Consider the following 10,015-nt stretch of genomic DNA (forward strand, 5'->3'; position numbering starts at 1 on the left):
CTTGGATCCCCACCTCTTAAAACTCTTAAGATTTTGTTCTCTCCAAGATGCCCTGCTGGTAGCCATAAAAGCAAGCTTAATAGAAATTTTTCCCCCATGAAGAAGAGGGCTGGTACAGACTAAAGTAAAAATATTATTCACATTGCTTCTCATTACAGTTCCTGACACCATCCCCAATTGTTCTTTTGTCTCTAAGCAGGGAATTAAGTCATAAATCCAATTAAGTCTTGTGTGTACATATAAATGTATTAATACATGCTGCTTGGATCTCAAATGAAACCAAACTACATTACTCTCTGTCTTCCGCCAAAGAGAAAGAAAATCACTTTAAACTCATACCTTTCAAGGTTAATAATTGTATTGAAAAACAGGACATTTTAATGTTCCAAATTCTTTATGAGTTAAGTAAACACACACACACACACACACACACACACACACACACACACACAAAGATTTATTGCATCCTTTCTTCCTCCAATCCCCCAGAGTGAAAAGTACCAAACTTGGGCCTGTGGATGCGTGCAAAAGAGGAACAAAAGATCTGCATTCAGGTCATTATTCAAGCCTATGAATTTAATTTGGAAACTTAAAAATAAAGTTACCCTTGGACTTTTGTCTGTAGGGCAAGGACTATTCCCTCTGAGCAGGGGCAGGGGGGAAAGCTAGTTTTGGATTTTCCATTCCTCACTCTGCAGTAGATTTCAGCGGGCCATGCTCTTCCTCACCTTGCCCTGAGGTTATGGAAACCGAGCTTGGTGCCAGTCCCACTCTCTGGCAGATTCACAGACATCCTCTGGTTCCTTTCCAAAGACCCTGGGCCACAGAAGGTGGAGGGGGTGTGCTGAAGTACAAATTTAGTCCTGGGATTGGCTAAGCCAAATAAATTTAGCATTTCAAAACATTCTTCCATATTAAAAGACTCAGGCTTTCCAAATACTGCAGATTTCTTTTTTTACTTTTTTTTCTTTCTTTTTTTTTTTTTTCGGTTTTTTTGAACCACACCCAGGAATACTTCGGGGCTACTCCTGAGTGAGCAAAGGGCTCACTTCTGGTCATACTTGAAAAGCCATGTACTCTGCTGGGAATTGAGCTAAGGTTGGGCTGCATGCAAAGCATGCCTCTTAGCTCCTATACGACCTCTCTATCCTGAAATAGCTCAAAACTCTTGTCTTCCAAACTTCTCCTACATTTGCTTCATTGTGAACACATATGCACATAGTCAGAAAAAATGGCAAATTTCCAAAGGAGGTAAAAACAAGACTGAGTCACCTCAACCCATCCAAAGTGAAAAACTTTATTTGGGGGAGGGGGAGGAAGGCAGTTACGTTTTTTATGGGAAAAACAACTTGTACTCATTTTTAATAAATGAAGTCACATTTTTTAATCTTTTATCTGCAATTGCAAAGGACAATGTCATTAAAACATAAAGGACAAGCCCTGCTTGGCCCAAGAAAGCAGTTTCAATTAGGCTCTGACAAAAGCCAAGAGTAACCCAAAGGCTAGTTGCCAAAAAACAAAATTAAGCTTGGTCATCATTTCTAGGAGGGTATGGAAATCCATAGAAACATAAAACCTCAATTTTCACCAATCATTTTAACATCTCCTTCAAAATATTTTGCAGGAGTTACCTTAAAACCCTGATTTGGGCTTAGCCTTTGCCTTCCTTTTGTCTCTAATGGGGATGCTAAAAACCAGAAAAAGGTGTGGTTTTGTAGAGAATAGAGAAGAGGCGCAAATACTCCATAGACCAGGTTACCAGTCAATATATATATTATATAATAATATATTATATATACATATATACAATATATATTAATATATATAGTAGCCACAGATTTCCCAAATGCCTATATAAAACTAGGAATAAAACCGAGAGTCTTATGAAGAATAAGAAGTGACTGTGATTGTTAACATTAGTGCAAAGCTTAGCTGAGTTCATATCAATTATTATTGCCCCCAGCTGTGTTAGCAAGCAGAATTTCCATATAATCTTGATGCACAATATTTTCGTATGCAATCTCAGGAGAGGCACAGACTCTACCATGAAAATCCATTCAGCTTTGCCATCAGCGTTCTTTTCATGAAAATGTTAACAAGTCTGAGGTAAAGTATAAAAATTCCATACCATGTCCTCCTGCAGAACTAGCTAGGTGGATGTACTACATAAGATCAACTTGATGGCCCTCTGATGCCTGAAGAGTGGGAGGGAACCAAGAGTCCAGCGCTTTCTGAGCAAGCAGTGTTTCACTATCAAGAGATGGTGAAAAGGTGAGAAAATTGGGAGTTGGAGAGATAGTAATACAGTGGGCAAGGTGCTTGCTTTGCAGGTGACCCAATTAGGTTCTCCCTGAAGTTGCCAGGAGTGATACCTGAATGTAGAGTCAGGAATACACCCTAAACACAGCAAGTTATGGACCAAAAAGAAAATAATAATAACCCAAAAAACTAAAAGAGAAATGATAATGTTAAAAGGGAATTGAAGTTGCTTAATAAAGATCTGCTTCTGTAGAGAGAATTACACTTCCCAATTAACTTGTGTAAAGAGAATTGTGCAACATAAATAATATACTGTCCTTGCTTAGAATTCTGCTCCATGATCACCATGTACAGAAAGGAAGTGCTGCCACAATTGTCATTTTATTATAATATGTGCTGGTTTGTGGAAGTTGCATCTCAGGGTTATAAGCTCAGCCTCCAAGAATATGTTTTATTAACTCAATATGTATGATGCTCTGCTTAAATGCCAGAGATCATGAGACTGTTCTAGCAGTTAATCACAAATATTCATTCAACAATCACTTATTGAATGCTGATGTGAAGCCAAACTTTTGTGTTAGCATGCATTTTGTGTTAAATTGCAATGAGGTCATTTTGCTTATTTAATTTGCTAAACCTGTAAAAAGAAGGCCTTTCTAGACTTTTTTCCATTTTAAAAAAAATCTTATTTTTGATTGAATTATTTGCTTCTAGTTTTTTTCATTTATGAACTTTAAGATCCAAATTCATTATTGTTATCTTTTCTGAATCTAAATTATGCATTGGAAAGGTTACCAAACAATTTAGTTCTCATCATAGGGGCCTGCCAATTTTGCCAGTAACGTGTAAACGTGACCTGAAATTTTAAATGCATGTTTTCAAATGATGGCAAAATTTAGTTACACTAAATAAGTGATATCAAGGGAATTTATAATCCTTAAAATTTTTAATGTAAAATTGCTTTCCCGCTTAATTGTGGCAAGTATTCAAGATTCCAGCAGGAATAGAGTCCATATCTGGGGAAACATGGTCAAGGATGGAAATAGATTGGTGGGATCCTCATCTCCTGATTCTTCTGCTCTCATAACAACTATGTTGCCATTGATGGAAGCCAGAGGTTATAAGACTTCTAGGTTTCTGATTTTCCTAACGCTGGGAGTGCACAGTTGGATTAAGTGATGGAAAAAGTCATGCCACACAGACATTTTCCCTTCACAAGTTAAGGAGAGTTCAGCCACAGTGCAAGTTTTTCTGCATTTGTCTTGGACTAGAAGAAAAAAAATGAGGGTGAAAGGAAAAATAACTATAACATGATTTTATTCATACTAGAGTGAAAACAGGGTTTGCAAAGATGATAAAAAAGTAAACATATCTAGCAAGAAGTTGAATTTGGGATAGGGGAGTAGCAAAAATGTGATGAGAAAGCTGGAACATACATGTTTTTCTAGGGTTAGAGCACCAATAACTTAAAAAATTCTTGGGGGTGCCCCAAAGATTAGGACATTTGTGTTTGATGGAGTAATCTTACCATCCTGGTTCATGCCTGCAAGATTTTGGAAAGTTTGGAACACTGGAGACTTTTCCAATGTGTTCAGCAAATGTCAAAAATGTCAAAGAATAAAAGTAGGAGTCACTGCTAGATTAGTGTGGCATGAAAGACACTTGCAAAATTCATATCTGATCTAGCACATGCCTAGAGGCAGGGGACAGAGAACTCCAGGGAAAGTGTTCAATCTCTGTGGAGTGAGTTCTGAAGAAGCACTTCAGAACATTTTGCAGGTTTCAGATTCTTTTGAGAATTTGTGAAATGTAGTCTATCCCCACAAAGGGCACACTAATATCCTGCTTTGCATATAGTTATTGATTTTCAGATCTTTTATAGCTTGCACTGACAACTAACTCCATCAAGTAAATATTTCTAGACCTTGTTCATGATGAATCTTTTTTTCTTTCTTTTTTTTTTTTTTTTTGTCCCCCATTCACAATACAGACCAGGCAAAGGACCTGGTTTGAGGTGTTTATGGAGAGCATTTACTGTACCTCCTCATTCTATACAGTCAGTGTAAAGAACACAGCCTGTGGTAAGCATTGGGAGGCCTTATCTTTTCTTTTCTTTTCTTTTTTTTTTTGTTTTATATATATAAAACCTTCACCAATGCAACATATTGGATATTGGTGATGGGAATGTTGCATGATGAATCTTTATGCTGAAAGGTCTCACATTTTCTCACCAAGATTCAACTAACCTATATCCATGACTGACTGAATCTGTTAATACAAAATCCAGAGATAGAAAAATTATCTCACTTTTCAGAGGACTTGTGCCATTTACTCCTATGAAGGAGAGAAGCTGCCAATCTGGTTATTTATACAAACAGATGGAAAAGATGCATGGGAAAAGGTATTGAGAGAACAGGTACAGAACTCTCTTACTATTTTCAGGTGTTCCATCCTTCCAGCACCCCTACATATTTTCTATTCCAACAGCTCTCAAAAAACAAAAACAAACAAACAAAAAAAAAAACCTATGAAGCTTTATTATGTTGGTGGTTTTGAGCAAAGCTTGGCCAATAGGGATTGAACTTAACTTCCATCTTCTCTCCATGCCCTGAATATAAAATTTTAAGACTGACTGTTCTATTGACAAGAATGGTTACTCTGGCAACCAGCCCCCAGCCCTATGTGTTTTTCAAAAGCCGGATTATTGACAGCTCCAAGTATGGTTGAAATGGGTTTGTTATGAATAAAAAGGCAACTTTATATCACTCTTACCACTCAAAATTCAAGAAATTTAGGAATTTTGTGCTAGAAATAAGAATGATGACCAAATACATATATCTTATTATAAACTATAAATCACTCAAATACTTCAGATTTTAAGTTTTCCAACTCTAAGTGGCCATAAGCAATATGTGAACTCAAAGGGATTTTTATTCATCTGGAATAAATTTAGATTCCTAAAAAAGTTTCACATATAGAAGTGGGCCTCTATAGGGGCCAGAGAGATAGCACAGTGGTAGGGCATTTGCCTTGCACCCAGCCGATCCGGGATGGATGGTGGTTAGAATCCTGGCATCTCATATGGTCCCCTGAGCCTGCCAGGAGCGATTCTGAGCACAGAGCCAGGAATAACCCCTGAGTGCTGCCAGGTGTGACGCAAAAACCAAAAACTAGAAAAAAAAAAAAAAAAAGAAGTGGACCTCTATATACATTTTATCTGATCTAAACCATTATTTTATTATGTTCACACACATTCATAAAAACTAAGGTGTTAACACTAGAGCGACTCATTAACCATGAACTCAATCAGTTTTACTAATATACATTTTTATTCCAGAAACCAAATCAAATTACATTAAATCATCACATCATTCTAAGTTCTTCTACCATTTTTTTGTTTTACATTTGGTGAAGTATATTATAGAATTTTTTTTATTTGGTGTTTGAACTCTGATAATTTTGACTTATTGACAATCATAGATTGGAATTATGTAATAGGTGGAATCAAACGATAGCGGTGAGGTCTAAAAAACATGGCACAGGGGTTTAAAGTATTATCTTACTCAGTTCTCTGGGTTTCCACATGTACCACTACTAATTTAGCAGCCTTGCTGTTTCGGTCCAGTATTTCTGCTGTCTATGATTCCTGGTGCCCCCAAGTAATTTTTGGCTGTACAGTAGTCAGTTGTGTGTATGCACAATTGTGCATGCAGTTGTGCACATGGCATCACAACTAAAAGGAGTGAAGGACTCAAGGAAGCACCATGACCTGCCAAGCAATTCAAACCCTTAGTCAACCCTCAAACGCAACCCTCAGTCACAAAATTGTCATTAAAAATGACAAAAGAAAAGGGAAAGAAAAAAAAATTTCCCTCATTATTATTGAAGTACTGGGATTTTATTTTTTGTTTGTTTTTGTTTTGTTTTGGGGCCACACTTGAGAGTGATCAGAGCTTACTCCTAACTCTGCATTCAGGGATCACTCCTGTGGTGCTCAGGATATCACATAAAATGTCAAGGATTGGGGCTGGAGAGATAGCCTGGAGGTAAGACATTTGCCTTGCATGCAGAAGGACAGTGGTTCGAATTCCAGCATCCTATATGGTCCCCTGAGCTTGCCAGGAGCGATTTCTGAGCACAGAGCCAGGTGTAACCCCTGAGCACTGCCGGGTGTGACCCAAAAAAACAAAAACGAATAAACAGATGTCAAGGATCGAATCTGGGTCAGACACATGCATAGGTATTTGTTTTATTCTTTGCATTATAATCCAATGCCATAGATTTGGAGTGGGTGGTCTTAGCTTGTTTTATCTTTGTCTATTGGAAGATCCTTCAGTTTACCTTCACTATTCCTCCATATATTACTCCATTTTTTTTCCTGTCTCCTTCCCTTTCCTCCCTGCTCCCCTTTTCACTACTTCCTTAATTTCTAGTATTAACAAGATGCCCTTTGCTGATCTTGCCTCATTTTCTCTCTTCTATTCCGAAACCAGTTCATCTGCCAGGTATAATGGTTTTTCTTATTGAATAACGCTACTTAAAGTAATAGCAGGATGCTAAGTGTGCAAAAGAATGTCTTCCCAGAATTTCTAGGCCTTCCAAGAAGCCCAGTTAAGAAATAAATGTCTATACATTAGTCTATTAAAACATTCATGCCTAACATTAAAAATACTGAGAATAATCTGTTGGTGGGGATGTGGTGAAAAGGAACTCTCATCTACTACTGGTGGGAATGCTTCCTGGTTCAATCCCTATGGAAAACCGTGTGCAATTTTCTCAGTAAACTCAGAAAAATGCTGTCCTATGATTCAGAAATCCCATTTTGGGTTTCTAGGACTGAAAAACATTCATTCAAAAGTGCATATGTGGGCCCGGAGAGATAGCACAGCGCGTTTGCCTTGCAAGCAGCCGATCCATGACCAAAGGTGGTTGGTTCGAATCCCGGTGTCCCATATGGTCTCCTGTGCCTGCCAGGAGCTATTTCTGAGCAGACAGCCAGGAGTAACCCCTGAGCATCGCCGGGTGTGGCCCAAAAACCAAAAAAATAAAATAAAATAAAATAAACAAAAGTGCATATGCATATCTCTAATTAATCATAACACTGAGTACAATAACTAAAAGTTGGAATCAACATAGACAACCAACAAAAATGAGTAGATCATGAAGATGTATTACACATATATACAAAGGAGTAGTACATAGCTCTAAAGAATGATACCGTCATACAATTTACTGCAACATGGATGGAAATGGAAGATATTCTGTTATATGAAACCAGAAGAAGAATTAATACATAAATACTACTTATATGTAATATTTAGAACAACTGCATGAGGAAATGCAATGGTTTAAATGGGAGCTGTCTAGAACACTCATAGTCCCAGAGCAGAGTGAGGAGAAGAAAAGAAATTTAGTGAAGGAGAAACACAGATATGAAATAACAGGGAACAGGGCCCAAGGGGACTCAGGTGCATTTGCAGTGTTAAGAAAGAACAGAACTGGCCGGAGAGATAGCATGAAGGTAAGGCATTTGCCTTTCATGCAGGAGGTCATCGATTCGAATCCCGGCGTTCCATATGGTCCCCCGTGCCTGCCAGGAGCAATTTCTGAGCCTGGAGCCAGGAATAACTCCTGAGCACTGCCGGGTGTGACCCCCCCCCCAAAAAAAAAAGAAAAAGAAAAGAAAAGGAAGAACAGAACTAAATATACAAATCCAGGAGCAACAACAATAAAAGCATGAGGCCTAAACTTTAATCACCAACCTTAAAAGGTGCCTGTTATGATGGCAGGCTAGAGCAGGGAGAAGTATGGGATGGAATATGGGAACATTGACTGAGGGAGTTTGACACTGGTGGTGTGATAGGTGCTGAAATATTGTATGTCTAAAAGTTAACTATGAACTTAACTTTGTAAATCTTAACTTCGTAAAATGTAACTTTGTAAATCGCAATAACTTAAATGTTCAAAAATTTAATTAAAAACATTCATGTCTATACTATTTATCTTGTTATTCTTATGCTATATAAGTGGAATCATGTGATATCTATGTTTTCATTGCTTTCAATCAATGGAAAAATAAATTTAATATTGATCAATAACACAAATTAAATAGCTTATTTATTTTATTGTGAATTAATATTACAAAGAATGGTTTATCATGATGGATTATACATTGTCTGATCAAAGGCTAGAATGTTTGACCCAATTTTTATTGATTTCAAATGATAAATGCAATAATAAATACAATGGCAATGCTGTAAACATTGATTCACTTATTTTTGATTGAACATATGATTGTTAGTTTAATTGACCAAGTCATTGTAAGAAACTGCCAAGTTGTTTTCCAAAGTTTGCATCTCACTTTGGATGAAAAATTGCAACAGCAATTTTGCATTCTGCCAGGGACCAGCTCCCAGTGAACAGGTCTGAACAGGAATGCCTCTAGGAATAAGAAAAGAGGCAGAAATAAGAAAGAAATAATGGGATCATGGCACTCACAGTCTCACAGACTAAGAGCCCAGATTGTCCTCCAGGTACAACATGCATTGCTAAGATCCACTAATTATAAGGCAAAGAACTACATCCTTTGATCAAATACCTGTCTATGATAATCTATCTGAACTAGATTTTAACACATCTGAGGGCCTTAGAATATTGGTTCAAACATCTTTGAAATGGGCTTTCTTAAGGAAAGGTACTTCTGGGAGAGGAAGCAGAGATAGAGAGCCATTATAGGACTGCCCTTTTCCAGATCAGCATTTCACCTCTTGGGTTAAAAGGTCCCATAAACTTCCCAATCTATCAATCTCCTTTCTCTAGTCCCCAACAGCATTCCATCAATAATAAATAAAATATTCACTGCTCTGAATCTTCAGTATCATTTACTATTAACTGTTTTATTTTAGTTATTTTAATAGATATATTGTGATCTTAATTTAATTTTAACTTATTTTTTCCTAATACCAAACTATGTTGACCTTTTTTTTAGTTTATTTGTTTGTTTTTGGTTTTTGGGTCACACCTGGCTGCACTAAGGGGTTACTCCTAACTTTACGCTCCGAAATCGCTCCTGGCAGGCTCGGGGGACCATATGGGATGCTGGGATTCGAACCACCGTCCTTCTGCATGCAAGACAAATGCCCTACCTCCATGTTATCGCTCCAGCCTTTTCTTTCATATTATTATTTGTCATTCTTGTATCTTCTTAGATGGAATGTCCGTTCAGAAAATTTTATGAGTTTTAATTGGGTAATTTGCTTATTAGTTTTCAGAGACATTTTCACCATCTAATTATAAATTCTTTATTACATATGTGATTTATAAATATTTCTTTCACATGTGATTTTTTTTGTTTAGAGTATTGTTTTGTTTTCATTAGTTCCTTGATACAATTTTAGTTGATTCTTATATCAAGTATGAGATGTGAGATGTGTCCTTCAGTGTACCTCATCTTATTTTATTGTTGGTATGGTTTTATTTGTTTTGCAAATAAAGAGCCAATTGAGTTGCTAAAGAAACTGTGGTACATATACACAATGGAAAACTATGCAGCTGTCAGGAAAAATCAAGTTATGAAATTTTCCTATACATGGTTGGACATGAAAACTATTATGCAGAGTGAAATAAGTCAGAGGAAGAGAGATAGATGCAGAATAGTATCAACCATTTGTGAGATTTAAGAAAAATAAAAGACAATATAATAAAAATACCCAGAAATAATAAAGATGAGGACTAAAAGGACCAGCCCACAATATGA

At 36.9% G+C, this 10,015-nt stretch overlaps 1 non-coding gene across 1 annotated transcript; it reads right to left on the bottom strand.

Annotated features, from left to right (window-relative positions):
• Positions 1–4,225: 4,225 nt before the first annotated feature.
• LOC126014718 (small nucleolar RNA SNORA51) lies at positions 4,226–4,357 on the bottom strand. Its single transcript, XR_007497718.1, has one exon. It is a non-coding gene; the product is annotated as a small nucleolar RNA SNORA51 (small nucleolar RNA).
• Between the last annotated feature and the right edge of the window lie 5,658 nt (positions 4,358–10,015).

Source organism: Suncus etruscus, chromosome 7 (genome assembly GCF_024139225.1).
Source record: "Suncus etruscus isolate mSunEtr1 chromosome 7, mSunEtr1.pri.cur, whole genome shotgun sequence".
NCBI classification, from domain to species: Eukaryota; Metazoa; Chordata; class Mammalia; order Eulipotyphla; family Soricidae; genus Suncus; species Suncus etruscus.